This window comes from Schistocerca serialis, chromosome 10 (assembly GCF_023864345.2).
Source record: "Schistocerca serialis cubense isolate TAMUIC-IGC-003099 chromosome 10, iqSchSeri2.2, whole genome shotgun sequence".
Classification (NCBI taxonomy): domain Eukaryota; kingdom Metazoa; phylum Arthropoda; class Insecta; order Orthoptera; family Acrididae; genus Schistocerca; species Schistocerca serialis.
This window is the reverse complement of record NC_064647.1, coordinates 220,699,600-220,717,202: the sequence shown is the minus strand read 5'-3', so window position 1 is coordinate 220,717,202 and position 17,603 is coordinate 220,699,600. Positions and strand designations below refer to the sequence as shown.

General features: G+C 43.4%; 1 protein-coding gene across 2 annotated transcripts in view; it reads left to right on the top strand.

The window, feature by feature from the left end:
- LOC126424740 (alpha-actinin, sarcomeric) overlaps positions 1–17,603 on the top strand; it is a 517,273-nt gene that overhangs the window by 150,224 nt on the left and 349,446 nt on the right. The gene's annotated exons all lie outside the window — the stretch shown is intronic.

The following is a 17,603-nucleotide window of genomic DNA, read 5'->3' as shown; positions in this document are numbered from 1 at the left end:
AATTGTGTGTGAACAACTAATCTGATGTTAATAAATGACGGAAAAGGCGAAGAAATGTGTTTATCAAATGATAAGCCCAACCTTAGACAATACGCTGCAAGTAGGAGTGAAAGATCGCTAAAACAAATTTTGTTTCTAGTTATTTGTTTACCATGGGAACAGAGTAGTGCAAGAATGGAGATGTATATTACCAAATGTCTAACCCAGACATCGTTCTTCTGAAACACAGCTATCTCTTTATTGGCACGAAATAATGAGTACTATCGACAGCAGATCTCAAATTGATTCCATTTCTCTAGCTTTCCTGAGGGCTTTGACTGTGTTCCTCACAAGAGACTTCTAATCAAATTGTGTACTTATGGAGTACTCTCGGTTGGGCCGTTGGATTCTTGATTTCTCTTTAGAAAGGCCAGAGTACGTTGTAACTGACGGTAAGTCATCGAGTGCAACAAAAGTTACCTCTTCCGTTCCCCAAGTAAGTGTTATAGACGCTCTGTTGTTCCTAGTCTATATAAACAAATTAGGAGACAGTGTTTGCAGCCATTTTAGAATGTTTGCTGATGATGTCGTTTACCGTGTAGTAAAGTCATCAGAGGACCGAATTAAAAAAAAAAAAGGCTTAGACAAGAGAGCTGCACAGAGCGAAAAGTGACAACCGACACTAAATAATTAAAAAAGTGAGATCATCCACATTAGTACTAAAAGGACTCTGTTAAATTTCGGTTAGACGAGAAATCACACAAATCTAAAGGCCGTCAATTCAAGTAAATATCTAAGACCTGCAATTACGAACAACCTAAATTGGAATGATCATACAGATAATGTTATGGGGAAGGCAAACCAAATACTACGTTTTGTGTGTAGAACACTTAGAAGATGCAACATATCTACTAGAGAGACTGTCTACTCTACGATATTCAATCCTGTGCTATAGAATTTCTATGCGGTATGAGATCCTTGCCATATAGTATTGACGTAGAACATCGAAAAATTCGAAAGAAGGGTAGCTCGTTTCGTTTTGCCGCGAAATAGGAAAGACGGTGTCATGAATATGATAAGAGAGTTTGGGTGGTAATAATTAAAACAGACGTTTTTCGTTGCGGCGAGATCTGTCCACGAAATGTCGAGAAATAGTTTGAAGGTGGTTAGATAAAGGCTCTGCCAGGCACTTTGGTGTGACATGCAGAGTACCCATGTAAATGTGGATCACCCAGAGCTCACACCCATGAGTGAGTGTTGGTGTAACGATTTTCTGATGGACAAAGAGCTTGAAGAGAGTGCTGAGGTCATGGTTGTCGAAGACTCCGTCACAAAAATGGCCAAAAGCTGCACGAGGATATATGCGATACCAGATTGCGGGATCAGTCACGAATAATCAACGAAAGCAGGTGTTCCAGAGCGCGGAAGACCAGGTTTGAAAGATTGTGCTTTGAGTTTAATTTTACACTGTTCGAGTGTTTTTTGCTGCTCGTGAATAAGACGGAAGAGATTCCTGAAACGGCAGCCGCAGCTACTAGCAGTTTAAAGGCCTTACCCTGGTGAGGGCTTCCGGTCCGTCGCGACATCTGGAACGGAGGTCAATTGAATCCTCTCGGCGGGCACTTGCTGGCTCCACGTTCGATAGCGGGCAGCAGTCACCTTGGAAGCATTTGACGCGAACCGGGGACTGGAGTTTAACCGGGGACTGGAGTTTAACCTAGCGGCGACGGCGAGTTTGGTGGGACACCTCGCCTGCCCCACTTCCTGTAACAAGAGGAACCCAAAGGAATGTCTGGCGTACCTTGTAGTCTCGGAAGCGTCTGTCTCCATCCTGCTTAAAGCTTATCATGGGGATGCAAATGAACAGGAAAGGCCACAACACAATCAAAACAGTGAGAGCAGCTCAAATTTGACCTACTAATTTAAAATAACTACTTATTCTCTTCATTTTGAAATTAATTCCAGAGCTGTATTCCTGCGTCTATGGCGTCGTCATTAAACGCAAGAAGCGTCTCTAATGATCAGTTATCATCGTGACCACCTATAATTATTCTGAAACGCGCTGCAATAAAATTAACCTGGCCCAAAACTACTATTGTACGGAGAGAAAGACACCATTTCCTTCTCACTCTCTAGTCGCGGATACGTAGAAAATCGGGAGGCAAGGGTGCTTTTTACTTTAATTTGTAACTTAACTCCCTAACAAAATTAATCTACCATCTACCATCGCTCGAGGTTATAAGGGACGGAGCATTTAAAGGCACATTTGCATGCTGAACTTTTATTAGCAGAAAACGTAATTATAAGTAATGAAATAAAGAAATAATTTGAGCCATAGATGTAGTCTACGGCTGTATAAATATTGTATGCATCCGCTGGAAACATTTGAAGATTTTTGATCGTCAGATTATTGGCAGAATAAGAGGCACATTTTGTTTTCTAGGTCTTGTCCAGGTCTGACGTATTTTGGCACACCACCATTAATACTACATTACTGTATTAATACATTCACGAGTTGCACCCAATCGGCACCTGTAATTGCATAATGCAGGTCTCAATGTAATTGTCATAATTTGTGTTTATACTGTTACTACTAATGAATGTATGTTTTTTTTTGTCATTGTACGATTGTTGGGTGACGGAATGGCAAAAGGTTCCGCACTACTAAGCAAAATGCTGTCGAGATCGATCTACCGCCGTCTTCGGGTGCTGTCTTATTACGAAGTCCGAAAGAAAACGCAGAGAGAAGAAACACGCTTTAAAATACATGAACGGACCTTAAACAGAAAAAAGCTATGCTGAGGCGCCCAGACTTTGTATGAAACATATTTTACCAATCCGTAAACTTAATTGATCTCTCTTTAATATTCATTACTATAATTTAATGTATTTTCTCGATCCACATACGAACGAGTTAAAGCACAACCTCAAATTTGCGATTGAGTGTCTGTTTGTATTATGTGCCCTCCAGAGTTTGTACTATATTTAACAGAAAGTTATGAACCTCTTCTTTCACCTCGTCGTCGGAGTTGAATTGCTCTCCGGCCAAATGTTCTTTTAAACTAGGGAACTGGGCGCCAAGTCAGGGCTATAGGGTGGGTGGGTGATTAAGTTCCACTGAAACTGTTGCAGGACAGCAACGGTTTGCCGAGCGATGTGTGGGCGAGCGTTATCATGGAGAGTGTGTACGCCCTAGCTCAACATTCCTCTTCTCCGGTTCTGAATTGCCCGTTTGAGTTTTTTCAGAGTCTCACAGTACGTGTCAGCGTTAATTGTGGTCCCAGCGATTCAGCTCCGACGACGAAGTGAAAGAAGAGGTTGTAACTTTCTGAACAGCATGGCGGCGAGCTGGTACGACATGGGCATACAAAAACTGCCACGACGTCTACAAAAATGCATCGACAGAAATGGTGATTGTTGAAAAATAGCTAAATGTTCAAGCTGTAAACTGATGTAAACCATTGTAGAAATAAACAGGTCTATGTACTTATAAGAAATAGGAGACGTTACTTTTGGGATTACCCTCGTAGTGTAGGACCACCGCGATAGTTGCAGTTTTTGATGGACATGTTCATTTAAAGGTGGAAAAATGTACTGGAAGAGAACAGTTTGTTAATCTGAGCATCAAGTGATGCTTTAACAATGAATAACAGTTGTAACTAATGAAGATTCGCTTTTTCGGAGATGCTCGTGTCCAGGCTGCGGTCCATAACAACCTGCCGTTAGCCTAAGCCGCTTATGTCAGCGGATTTCCCCATTTGCGACCCCTATCGTCGCCAGAATAATTCCCCAGTCATTTCTCCTCAGCCTAAATAGGTACTCGATGGTTGTAATTAAAGTGAAGCAACTTAGAGATTGTGTGGGCTGTAATTGTTGCATGACAGCGAAACTTGGTAAATATTCTAATGAGCTGATTCGGAACCGATTTACGATGAAAAAAAAATTAGTTCCAAATTTGGCTACTAGGTGCAAATCTGGCGCTGTGAATGAATGAAAAGCGTATAGGAATGTTTCCATATTTAATGAATTACGAACGGGACGTGGCAGAAACGGTGAAGCAAGTGGAAAGGCATGTTGTTGTTTTTATTATTAACTGCTGCTTATACAGTTATTGAGTCGACCAGAGACGTCAACGAGAATCTGTACAGCGCCAGATGTGCACCTGGTGGCCAAAATCGGAACTACAGGGTGATTCAAAAAGAATACCACAACTTTAAAAATGTGTATTTAATGAGAGAAACATAATATAACCTTCTGTTATACATCATTACAAAGAGTATTTAAAAAGTTTTTTTTTTCACTCAAAAACAAGTTCAGAGATGTTCAATATGGCCCCTCCAGACACTCGAGCAATATCAACCCGATACTCCAACTCGTTCCACACTCTCTGTAGCATATCAGGCGTAACAGTTTGGATAGCTGCTGTTATTTCTCGTTTCAAATCATCAATGGTGGCTGGGAGAGGTGGCCGAAACACCATATCCTTAACATACCCCCATAAGAAAAAATCGCAGGGGGTAAGATCAGGGCTTCTTGGAGGCCAGTGATGAAGTGCTCTGTCACGGGCTGCCTGGCGGCCGATCCATCGCCTCGGGTAGTTACGGACAGATAAGTGCCAATGTGGTGGCGCTCCATCCAGTTGATTGTGGAATTTGCAGCTCTCTGCTAGCTCTGCGAGTCGATTTTCCTGGGCTGCGAACAAATGCTTGCTGGATTTGTGCTACATTTTCATCACTCGTTCTCGGCCGTCCAGAACTTTTCCCTTTGCACAAACACCCATTCTCTGTAAAGTGTTATACCAACGTTTAATACACCACCTATCAAGAGGTTTAACACCATACTTCGTTCGAAATGCACGCTGAACAACTGTCGTCGATTCACTTCTGCCGTACTCAATAACACAAAAAGCTTTCTGTTGAGCGGTCGCAATCTTAGCATCAACTGACGCTGACGCCTAGTCAGCAGCGCCTCAAGCGAACAAATGTACAACTAAATGAAACTTTATAGCTCCCTTAATTCGCCGACAGATAGTGCTTAGCTCTGCCTTTTGTCGTTGCAGAGTTTTAAATTCCTAAAGTTGTGGTATTCTTTTCGAATCATCCTGTATATATTTTTCTCTTGTGTTAATCAGTTCTGCGTTAACGCATTAGCGTGTGTACCAAGTTTCGCTGCCATACGATAATTACAGCCCACATTGGACGCCTGTGAGTAGCGGCACTTTAAATTATGTATAATCACCCGGTCGGTACTTTCCTCGTTGCGTGACGCGCGCGCAGTGCCATCAATTTCGCGGCGGGCAGTAGTCACCATGTTTGGGATGATCAGTGTATCACCTCAAAAATGAGTCGTCTGATATTGCCGCTATGACTTGGTTCCTCGCATCGCACATACGCAAAGGGCAGTTTGCCGGTGCCCCTCGTGGTCTCATAAGGGACGTGTCGAGGTGTATTTACGCCAGTGGTCGTAATACGGTTAGGTAGGGCGTGTGGAAGGGGTATGTCCTGGTCACGCGAAACAGGCAGTAAACGTAATGCGTCGAGTTAACACGGCGATCTGTCGGCCATTTCATTAAGGCCTGCAATTTCCTCCATCAGGCAGCTCCACCACTTCGCGTAATGAGCCACGCTTCTCTACTAAGCATACACGCTCTCACGCCCCCGGAAGAAATTATCCGTCCACTTTAGTGCCCGAAATGAGCACTGGCTAAACGGAGCGCTATAAGCCGTCGGGCATCGCCTCCTTGATAGAGCCATTTCTGATACGCGCCGGATACAGCCTCTTGATGGTCTAGACTCGTGCGTGATGCTTTAGTCGAACGCTGAACTTCCAAGTCTTTGGATACGCTTGCGGTTTCCCACGTCCGCTGAGAACAGAATCAGTTCATCCCAGTAAAACGCAATTAAAATATTTTAGTGTAGAGAATTATTTATAAATACTGACGACAAAACATCGCGACACTGAAAAAAGTGGAGTAATGAAATTTCAGGAATACATTTGTCCAGGTAACGTATTTAAGTGATTAACATTCCAAGATCCCAGGTTAATGTGAGCTCTAGATAAGCCATTGAAAATGTGAAATGCTGGTACATTAATAACGGATGTAACCGTTCGTTTCCAACGGCCTTGTCGTAGTGGTAACACCGGTTCCCGTCAGATCACCGAAGTTAAGCGCTGACAGGCTGGGCTAGGATGGGTGACCATACGGTCTGCCGAGCGCTGTTGGCAAGCGGGATGCACGCAGCCCATGTAAGGCAAACTGAGGAGCTACTTGATTGAGAAGTAGCGGCTTAGGTCTCGGAAACTGACATACGGCCCGGAGAGCGGTGTGCTGACCGCTTGACCTTCCATACCCGCATCCAGTGACGCCTGTGGGCTGAGGATGACACGGCGGCCAGTCGGTACCTTTGGGCCTTCATGGCCTGTGAGGGAGTTTTACGAATGTGCATGCTTGTGATGGGCAGGTGCTGGATGTCAGTGTGTGGGGCGGAGTTCATGCACGTTGCACTCGGTCGGTCAGTACAGGGACGGTTAATGCTGTTTGTGGATGACGCTGGAGTTGTCCGATGATGTCCCATATGTGCTCGATTGGTGACAGATCTGGTGATCGAGCAGACCAAAGCAGCACGTCTATAGTGTGTAGAGTGTGTCGGGCTACAGCAGCGGCATGTGGACGAGCGTTATTCTGTTGGAAAACACGCCCTCCAATGCTGTTCATGAATGGCAGGTTGAATCACCAGACTCAGGTACAGATTTGCAGCCAGGTTGCTTGGGATAACCACGAAACTGCTCCTGTTCCCATTAGAAATCGCACCGTACACCGTACCCCCAAGTGTAGGTCCACTGTGTCTGGTGTTCAGACTGGTTGGTTGCAAGAACTGCTGGCCTCCTAACCAACACAAAAGCATCATCGCCACTGACCAGCGAGAATCAGCTTTCATCAGAAAACACAACCTACGTCCTTCTACCCTCCAGTGAGCTCTCGCTTGACACCACTGAAGTCGCAAATGTGGTGGTTTGAGATCAGTGGAATCCACGTCTGGCTCCGAACTGCCGTTGAAGTAATCAATTTATAAAGGTTCGTTGTGTCACTGTGGTGCCAGCTGGTGCCTAAATTGCTGCTGCAGACGCCAGAGCCGTACGCCGAACACGATGGTCCGCTACTAGCAATCGTGTACAGCTGCTACATTGCTGCGAAGTCCTTCTGCAGTATAACTGAAGGCACATCCAGCTTATCGTAACCCTATTACACTACCTCAGTCAACCTCAGTGAGGTGGTGGTGATGGCGCCTGAAAGGCTTTCTTGACTAACATCAACTCACCACGTCCAGTCTCAAAGTTAACTATCTCTCATGACCGTTACGGCGTGTGTTTAAAGCAAAACTGATTTGCATTCTCATTGTGGCGCTACTGGCGTCACTTTAATGCGACTGGCAGGAAATTTGAATAGACACCATCTTTCAGATTTATAAACAAGCCTACGAACTTTCGTTTATGATGCATAATTACTCCTCCGAGATTAGATCTTTTTCGATCAGTGCATAATTTTTTTTTCTCCGTCAATTTTTTTCTAAAATTTCTTCTACTTTTGGATCATATACAAAGCGAACGCTGGAGGCTCTAAGTCATTCTAGAATGTGTACAAGTATTGAAAATTCCAAACTACTGGAAATCCATACCACTTGGGCGACAGAAAGATGGTATCAAAATGATTACCTAGCCTTTACAGCCCACTTGACCATAATAACAAATGAAAGGACCAGTAGAAACAAACACGGAACAAGAACCATCAAACGACGCGGTGAAAAAGTTAAATCACCAGTTTTCTTCGGAAAAATCGAATTTACGTACACAGAACTTGACATCCAAAAATTATCCACAAAGTGTGGTCACATCGAAAGAGTCAGCGTTTAAAGTACTTGGGCGAGATCTTTGAAGTTGTTCGCCTACAGAAACTCAGGATTGCCTCCGCAGTAACACCTACAAGAAAAAAAATCTCTCTTCCCTCCTATAAAAACCACGCAGTATAAGAGATTTATCGAACCAGAAATGCCGTGTGTCGCTTCACATTGAAAGGATAACGAAAACTTCGTGAAAGAAGAACTCAAAATTATAAGATGGGGTATCTGCCTACACAGAAAGGAAGATTGCTAGAGACTAAAATCCTGGACAAAATGAAAAAAGAAATGACCTATCAGCAAGACATGCGAAAAAGAAGTTTAAATTGAATCACATATGCAGGGACTCCCAGTAACAAGACTTACACACAAAATATTATCACTCAACGGCAGAAAACGTTACCCTGGATCCCGGATTCAGCTACTCATAAAAAATCTAGAAAAAGCCCGTGTAAGTGACCCGAAAATTTTGACTGAAATACGTACAGATAAAGAACATGATAGGTGGGAAGTACAGACACTGAACCGAACTGCGAAGAAGGAACATAAAGGTCTGGAGAGAGAGGATTCGCAGAGATGAAATTAGAGCTGTGTGGAAACTCAGAACATTGTTTTATACAGCATTGCATTATCTGATCCAGTCGCACAAGTACATAAAAATAATACATTGCTGCAACCTTAGATGCGCACTTGCGTAAGCAATCTCTTATGTTTGTGCTATTTTAGTATCTCTTGGTTTCGTGTTCGTTGTACAGGGTGTTTAAAGAAGACGTTATGTTTTCTAACTGGAGATTGTATTGGTGCAGTCTAGAGGAAAAAATGCCTATAAACCTTTGTCCGGAAACAAATATTTATTGAGATATGGAACATTCTGTCCTGTGACAGACTCCTGTCTGTTGACACTGCAGCAGGCGGTCACTACTTAATGTCACACATCCTTCAGCCCTCATTCTCACAAGGTGACCGAACCCTTTGGTCATCACCAATTTCGTCCAAATTTATGGTATGTGCGTGGCTTGACCAGAAATGAAAGTTGTAGAAGTAGGAGCTCCAAATGGCCTTGCGTGTAAGGAAAAAAAATAAATTCGGCGGAGCTAGACATCAGCCATTTATGATAACGTAGTGGCGAGGCAGAGGTTGGCGCAACCGAAAGAGTAGAGAACGGTAAACCGAGGGTCGTAGCTTCCAGTCTCTGTGGGGAAACCAATTTTTCTTTTTCATTTAAATTTTTTACACTGCAAATAAACCGAAATGTGAACAAAATAACACACTCATACATACAATATGCTACGACCATTTCTGCAAAATTATTGCCACTGTCTCGTTTGGACCGAGGAGTCAAAAAACGATGAATGAGTACGCGGCAAAATACAATAATGTCATTACTCCATAAAAATTTGGGAAACTTATACCAGCCTTACACGAAAGAATTGTGACTGATGTGATGAAGCCTTCGTGCAGGAGAACAAATTTCCTCTGGTAATTGACTCGTGGGCAGGACAAACATATCCACAATTATACGACGAGATATTTCGAGATGCAGGGTTGTCGTCGTGCAGTACTCCAGCGATTCCGCGCAAATGCATTTCCGTAGTGGAACCCGGCGATGTCTATTTTTATGGCCGTGGAAATAATTTGATCAGAGATTAAAATCTGCTTTTATTTCACCGAGAGAGAGAGAAAGAAGTAACATCCCGAGAAGACTGAATCAAAATACATCCCATTCTACCTCACAAGCTATCCTCGTCAGTATTTTGCTTGGTTTGCTGCCTAACGCTGCAACTAGAGAGAATCTTTTGTGAATGTAAACAGAGTTTGTTTTTCTATAGAAACTTCAAAACAACCAGATTATTGTAAAAATACGTCGTTTATAACGTGTACAGGATGGCAACAAAATTACTGCTTCCCTGTTTCTTCTATGAATATTACTCCAGCACGTGTAAATAATTAATTTTCAAATAATAAAAGTAATATTGTATACAAAGTTTATGTGAACGCCTTACAGTCCTTTCCTGGAAATTTATGTGGAATGCCAAATTTTTCTATGCCTTTTTATCCCATTTATGAAAATATCAATATATACACTATATTGAGCATTATAGCATTATTTGTTTATTTGCAGTGTAAGTGAAGAACAAAAAAAGGTTTTGTCCGAGCGAGTCAAACCCACAACCCTCTGATTACTGTTCTGTACCCTAACCCCTGCGCCAACCGTGAATGCAGTATACACACACCTAAAAAAATTATTGCACTCAGAAAGTTGGCAAAACTCACAACCTACACAGAAAGCAAATAGATAAACATAACGAGTGTGAGTGCGGAACGCGTGAAAACTACAGTACTGTTTCTCTTGTGGAGTTACGCAAGTGAGGTGAAGTGGTATTTAAAAAAATCGCAAATACAGTTTAACAAAAGATTCATAAAAGGTAAAAACCTTGCCAGTAGTGAATGGCAGCAACGTTTTTCTCGATTTCAATCTCAGCTAACAAAGAGAAAAGGCACAGGAGTTCAAAATACTTTAAAGGGGGTAAAAACACCGTAAGTAGTGCGCCAATTTTAGAAAGATATACTGTTTTTAATCTATAAATACCAAAATGTGTACCTACATCATGTCTACATCATTTCTAGAATAACCACAGGAGATCCTTTCTCACTAAAAAGCGAATCGGTTCTGGGGAAAACCCCGTCTTTAACTGCAGTAAGCTTAAGACGGAAAACCCGATAATAATTGGCAACCAATAAGAAAAAACGTCAACAAGGTGATAGGTCACCGAGCGAGGTGGTGCAGTGGTTACCACACAGGTCTCGCACTCGGGAGGACGACGGTTCAAACCCGCTTCCGACCATCGTAATTTAGGTTTTCCGTAATTTTTCTAAATCACTTCAGACAAATGCCGGGGTGTTTCCTTCGAAAACCAGTAATTTTGTTGCCATCCTGTACACGTTTTAAACGACGTATTTTTACAATAATGAGACATCACTTAAAAAATCATTTTAACAGCAAGGAAACTAGGGCATAATTTGAATCGTCTGGCATCAGGGAGCCAAGTGGGTGGCGTGGAACTGCGCTTATAAATTGATGAAATCGTGTTCTTGCCGCTGACGGTTACATTGAGTTACACTGAAGAGACCAAAGAAACTGGCGCACCTGCCTAATATCGAGTAGGGCCCCCGCGAGCACGCAGAAGTGCCGCAACACGACGTGGCATGGACTCGACTAATGTCTGAAGTAGTGCTGGAGGGAACTGACACCATGAATCCTGCAGGGGTGTCTATAAATACGTAAGAGTACAAGCGGTGGAGATCTCTTCCGAAAAGCACATTGCAAGGCATCCCAGATATGCTCATAATGTTCATATCTGGGGAGTTTGGAGGCCAGCGAAAGTGTTTAAACTCAGAAGAGTGTTGCTGGAGCCACTCTGTAGCAGTTAGGGACGTGTGGGGGTGTCGCATTGTCCTGCTGGAATTGCCAAAGTCCGTCGGATTGCACAATAGACATGAATGGATGCAGGTGACCAGAGAGCATGCTTATGTACGTGTCACCTGTCAGAGTCGTATCTAGACGTATTAGGGGTCCCATATCACTGCCATCTCCACATGCCCCACCCCACCCCATTACAAAGGCCCCACCAGCTTGAACAGTCCCCTGCTGACATCAGGGTCCATGGATTCATGAGGTGGTTTCCATACCCGTACACGTCCATCCCCTCGTTACAATTTGGAAAGAAACTCCGTCTGACCAGTCACAGTCATCAACAGCCCAATGTCGGTAGTTATGGGCCCAGGCTAGGCGTAAAGCTTTGTGTCGTGAAGTCGTCAAAGGTACACGAGTTGGCCTTCGGCTCCGAAAGCTCATATCGAAGATGTTTCGTTGACACTTATTGATAGCCCAGCGTTGACATCTGCAGCAGTTTTCGGAAGGACTGAACTTCTGTCACGTTGAACGATTCCCTTCACTAGTCGTTGGTCTCGTTGTTACAGGATCTTTTTCCTGCCGTAGCGATGTCGGAGATTCGATGTTTTACTGGATTCCTGATATTTACGATACACTCGTGACATGGTCGTGCAAGAAAATCCCTTCATCGCTACCTCGGAGATGCTGTGTCCCATCGCTCGTGCGCCGACTATAACGCCACGTTCAAACTTGCTTAAATATTGATAACTAGCCATTGTAGTGGCAGTAACCAATCTAACAGCTGCGCCAGAAACTTGTTGTCGGACCGAGCGAGGTGGCACAGTGGTTAAACACTGGACTTGCATTCGGAAGGACGGCGGTTCAATCCCTCGTGCGGCTATCCTGATTTAGGTTTTCCGTGATTTCCCTAAATCGCTCCAGGCAAATGCCGGGATGGTTCCTTTCAAAAGGGCACGGCCGACTTCCTTCCCCGTCCTTCCCTAATCCGATGAGACTGATGACCTCGCTGTCTGGTCTCCTTCCCCAAACAACCAAACCAAACTTGTTGTATTAAATAGGCTTCGCCGACCTCGGTGCCGTATTCTGCCTCTTTACATATCTCTGTCTTTGAATACGCATTCGTATGCCAGTTTCTTAGACGCTTCAGTGTATTTGACTTGGGTTGACATTCGTACTCGAGCCGGCTCGCCAGTGAGGGGAATGTGACGTTGCCGAGCTGAGCTGACGAAAGGCCGCGCCCGTCGAGGGCACGGAAGACACCGGGAGTAGCCGTAATTTATGCGTTTGGCCGTGGCCGCGAGTCTGGAGCGGCCATGACCTCGAGCGAGGAAACTCGCCGGCACCGGGGTCGGGTACTGGAGCCGAGGAAAACTCGTCAGGCTACTGGAGCCGGAAGTTGGATCGAAGTGCCCCGGAGGTGGCGCGCGACATTTTGTTGCCTCCTGCGCCCGCAGCTGTGGGCGGTTCTTTCGTGTTTGCTGCTTACGATCTCTTGGGACATATCTGCTTTTGAGTCACTGCCAGCCTTTTGTGAGTTGCGGCAATCGTCAGAGTTTTTACCTAGCTTTACACATACGCGAGGTTTATAGAAATTATGAGTATTTGATTGTGAAATTTTGGACATGGCTGGAGGGACAAACATAGAATGAAATCTCCTTGTAGGAAACAGCCAATCAGTCGCCTATTGGAAAGTTTATTAAGGGGGAACGACAGGTTGATGGTCGAAAAAACTCGAATCTTTATTCCGGAGCTGTAATGTATACAGGGTGATCAAAAAGTCAGTATAAATTTGAAAACTTAATAAACCACGTAATAATGTAGATAGAGAGGTAAAAATTGACACACATGCTTGGAATGACATAGGTTTTTATTAGAACCAAAAGAACAAGTATTGCTAGACGCGTGAAATATCTCTTGCGCGCGTCGTTTGGTGATCGTGTGCTCAGCCGCCACCTTCGTCATGCTTGGCCTCCCAAGTCCCCAGACCTCAGTCAAATTGTTCAAATGGCTCTGAGCACTATGGGACTTAACTTCTGAGGTCATCAGTCCCCTAGAACTTAGAAATACTTAAACCTAACCTAACCTAACCTAAAGACACCACACACATCCATGCCTAAGGGAGGTCCGAGCGAGGTGGCGCAGTGGTTAGTTCACTGGACTCGCATTCGGGAGGACGAAGGTTCAATCCCGTGTTCGACCATCCTGATTTAGGTTTTCCGTGATTTCCGTAAATCGCTCCAGGCAAATTCAGGATGGTTCCTTTGAAAGGGCACAGCCGACTTCCTTCCCCGTCCTTTCCTAATCCGATGAGACCGATGACCTCGCTGTTTGGTCTCTTCCTCCAAACAACCCAACCCCAAGGCAGGATTCGAACCTGCGAACGTAGCGGTCGCGCGGTTCCAGACTGTAGCGCGTAGAACCGCTCGGCCACTTCGGCCGGCAGACCTCAGTCCGTGCGATTATTGGCTTTTGGGTTACCTGAAGTCGCAAGTGTATCGTGATCGACCGACATCTCTAGGTATGCTGAAAGACAACATCCGACGCCAATGCCTCACCATAACTCCGGACATGCTTTACAGTGCTGTTCACAACATTATTCCTCGACTACAGATATTGTTGAGGAATGATGGTGGACATATTGAGCATTTTCTGTAAAGATCATCATTTTTGCTTTGTCTTACTTTGTTATGCTAATTATTGGTATTCTGATCAGATGAAGCGCCATCTGTTGGATATTTTTTGAACTTTTGTATTTTTTTGGATCTAATAAAACCCCATGTCATTCCAAGAATGAGTCAATTTGTACCTCTCTACCTACATTATTCCGTGATTTATTCAGTTTTCAAATTTATACTGACTTTTTGATCACCCGGTATACATTGAAAAATTATTCCCTAAAATATTATGCGCCGGTTAGATTCCCGGCTGGGTTGGAGATTTTCTCCGCTCGTGGGCTGGGTGTTGTTTCGTGGTCATCATCATCCCGCCCATCAATGCGACAGTCATTTCATTTCGTTCTTCCAAAAGTAACGATTCTGTGAGCGTTTGAAGCCGAGCGGTCGGCCGCGTTGGCCGAGCGGTTCTAGGCGCTTCAGTCCGGAACCGCGCGACTGCTACGGTCGCATGTTCGAATCCTGCCTCGGGCATGGATGTGTGTGATGTCCTTAGGTTAGTTAGGTTTAAGTAGTTGTAAGTTATAGGCGACTGATGACCTCAGATGTTAAGTCCCATAGTGCTCAGAGCCATTTGAACCATTTTTAAAATTTTTTTTAATTTTTTTTTTTAAGCCGAGCGTACACAACACAAAGCGCCATTTCCACAAGTCGTTGACGATGCCATCATCCTGTTCATACCGTTTTGAGTAAACCTGATTTTATGGAGCGTCGTTTGCGCCGTTTTATTCAAAATGTGGTCGAAAGTTTCAATAATCTCATTTGGAAATACGCTCCAAAAATAACATCCAGCCGTAGCGAAATTGTCAACATTGCTTCAAATTTGGCCGTACGTTTGTTCAATGAAGGCCATACTGCATTAAGGCACGTGGTAAGTACTCTTCAAATTAAAATGCGCCGATTCTGTGAGACGCCATCGGCGATGTGCTCAGCTACGAAAAGGGCTTCTAGGGCGAAAATCAGGGCTTGTAAGGTCTAAGTTGCAGAAAGCGGCAATCGACTAGCCGGGTCGTATTAAAGACCAGGAATCGATGATATCCCATAAGTTTCAAGCTTCGTCCCTTTTTTATATGATAAATACTTGTCAAACTGTAAATCGTTTTTCTCAACAACAACAACAACAAAAAGTTTTCGATATGGTTGTCGTTGCCCACGCTACAATTTTCATCCGATTTTAAAGATTTATTGTCTTCCTTGAAGCAAACTGAATTCTCTTCAGTTCATCGTAGCCGAATTTTGTATGTTGATATTTAATATTTTGTCAGGCATAAGAAAGGGGTCCAAAAAATGGCCATTTCTCAAATACCCAAAATTTCGCCAAAAGTTTTTTGCAAATCCTACGATGAACTAAAATTACATATATAAGGATCAGGATGATATGTTAATTTCATGCTTCAGATAACCACGGCCCGAGTTACAGCGAAAACAACCCCTTTCAGAGCTGCCTCGGGAAAATCCCAGTTACACAGTGAAGATGTAATTGTCTTCAATAAAAATACCAATAAAAACTTCGATGTTCGCTTTATTCAATGCAACAAACCTCATTTGTAAATAATGGATTTCAGCTATCAGTCGTCCTTTTGAAATTTTATTGGCAGATCTAGATATCAGTTAGAAACTAGTCATTCTCAATGCACTATAAGTTTTGATCAATGCATGTAATGCCTGATGGTCGGGCTTCATTCACAGTTCATTGAATGAGTATTCAATGTACTGTGGATGAAGCCCGACCAGCAGGTATTACATGCATTTATCAAAAATGATAGTGCATTGAGAATAGTTGGTTTCTACCTTAAATCTAGATCTGCCAATAAAATTTCAAAAGGGCGACTGATAGCTGTAATCTATTATTTACAAGTCAATGACAGATGCTGCGTGCAACAGCCTGTGAATGGAGGGCAACCTGATAAACCTCATTTGTCTACTACATTCGTCCGCAGCTCGTGGTCGTGCGGTAGCGTTCTCGCTTCCCGCGCCCGGGTTCCCGGGTTCGATTCCCGGCGGGATCAGGGACTTTCTCTGCCTCGTGATGACTGGGTGTTGTGTGATGTGCTTAGGTTAGTTAGGGGACTGATGACCATAGATGTTAAGTCTCATAGTGCTCAGAGCCATTTGAACCAACCATCTACTACATTCCAGTATAGTCCCCCTTAAAGCCCCTGTACCATGGTTTCAACGTTTATAAAAATCTTGTCTTCAGAAGAAAATATGGACAACTTAGGCAAGTTAACGGTTAAAACATGTTAATGTACATGCAATATACACACTATCATATCTCGTTACGAATACAAAAAATTATTCAGACATATTGGATTACATGTTGTGGCAGAGGTATGTTAAAGTATAGCCGAAAGGCGTCAGTCAAATATAAAATTTCTTTAGCATTAAGGAACGCTTCTGTCAAGAGGGGGCGCTAGTAGTATGCGCAAGGAGGGTGCGCGATAGTGACTTCGGGTTGGTCATGCTAAACTCTGTTTAAAGGTTAAAGTTAAAATTATAACATTACTTACCAGATCATATTTAACTCTTCACATATCTAAAAGTAGTAAAATGGCACCAAATAATAAGTTACCATCTGCAGAAGTCATTGCGTGAGACCCAAATTACGTAAAATTGTAGATAGTGCAATTTCGCTGCCAGCTTGTTCTCTCTCTCTCTCTCTCTCTCTCTCTCTCTCTCTCTCTCTCTCTGTCTGTCTGTCTGTCTGTCTGTGTGTGTGTGTGTGTGTGTGTGTGTGTGTGTGTGTGTGTGTGTGTGTGTGTGTACACACACACACACACACAGAGACAGACAGACAGACAGACAGACAGACAGAGAGAGAGAGAGAGAGAGAGAGAGAGAACAAGCTGGCAGCGAAATTGCACTATCTACAATTTTACGTAATTTGGGTCTCACGCAATGACTTCTGCAGATGGTAACTTATTATTTGGTGCCATTTTACTACTTTTAGATATGTGAAGAGTTAAATATGATCTGGTAAGTAATGTTATAATTTTAACTTTAACCTTTAAACAGAGTTTAGCATGACCAACCCGAAGTCACTATCGCGCACCCTCCTTGCGCATACTACTAGCGCCCCCTCTTGACAGAAGCGTTCCTTAATGCTAAAGAAATTTTATATTTGACTGACGCCTTTCGGCTATACTTTGTACACACACACACACACACACACACACACACACACTAATTCAAATAGAATATTATTTAGAATTGTTGTTGGTTACAGAAATACCGCTGGTTAGGGAGAAAAGTATTCATTTCTGGTGTCCGTACTCCAGTTGGTATGGGCTTATTTATCGATTTTTTTTTTTTTTTTTTTAGTTCAGGTTGTGGAATTGTGCTTGAGATTACATAACTAAATTTTTCAATTGTGATGGTGGCTGCGGCCAATTATAACGTATCCCTTAAGCATGCTGCATGTATTTGCAGATGTTGAATTTGTCAATATGGCAGCTGTGCTCGGGTAATGTCAGAGAGACGCTGTTGCTGCTTGTAGAGAATATGGTACTAGATTTCCTAACCACAGACTACCAGATTCCAAGAGTGTTTAACCACATTCTAACTAAAATTCGTGAGACTTGTGTAGTACTCAGCAGTCATATCTCCTCTATGTGCAATGAACAGTACGGATTAAACAGAAGA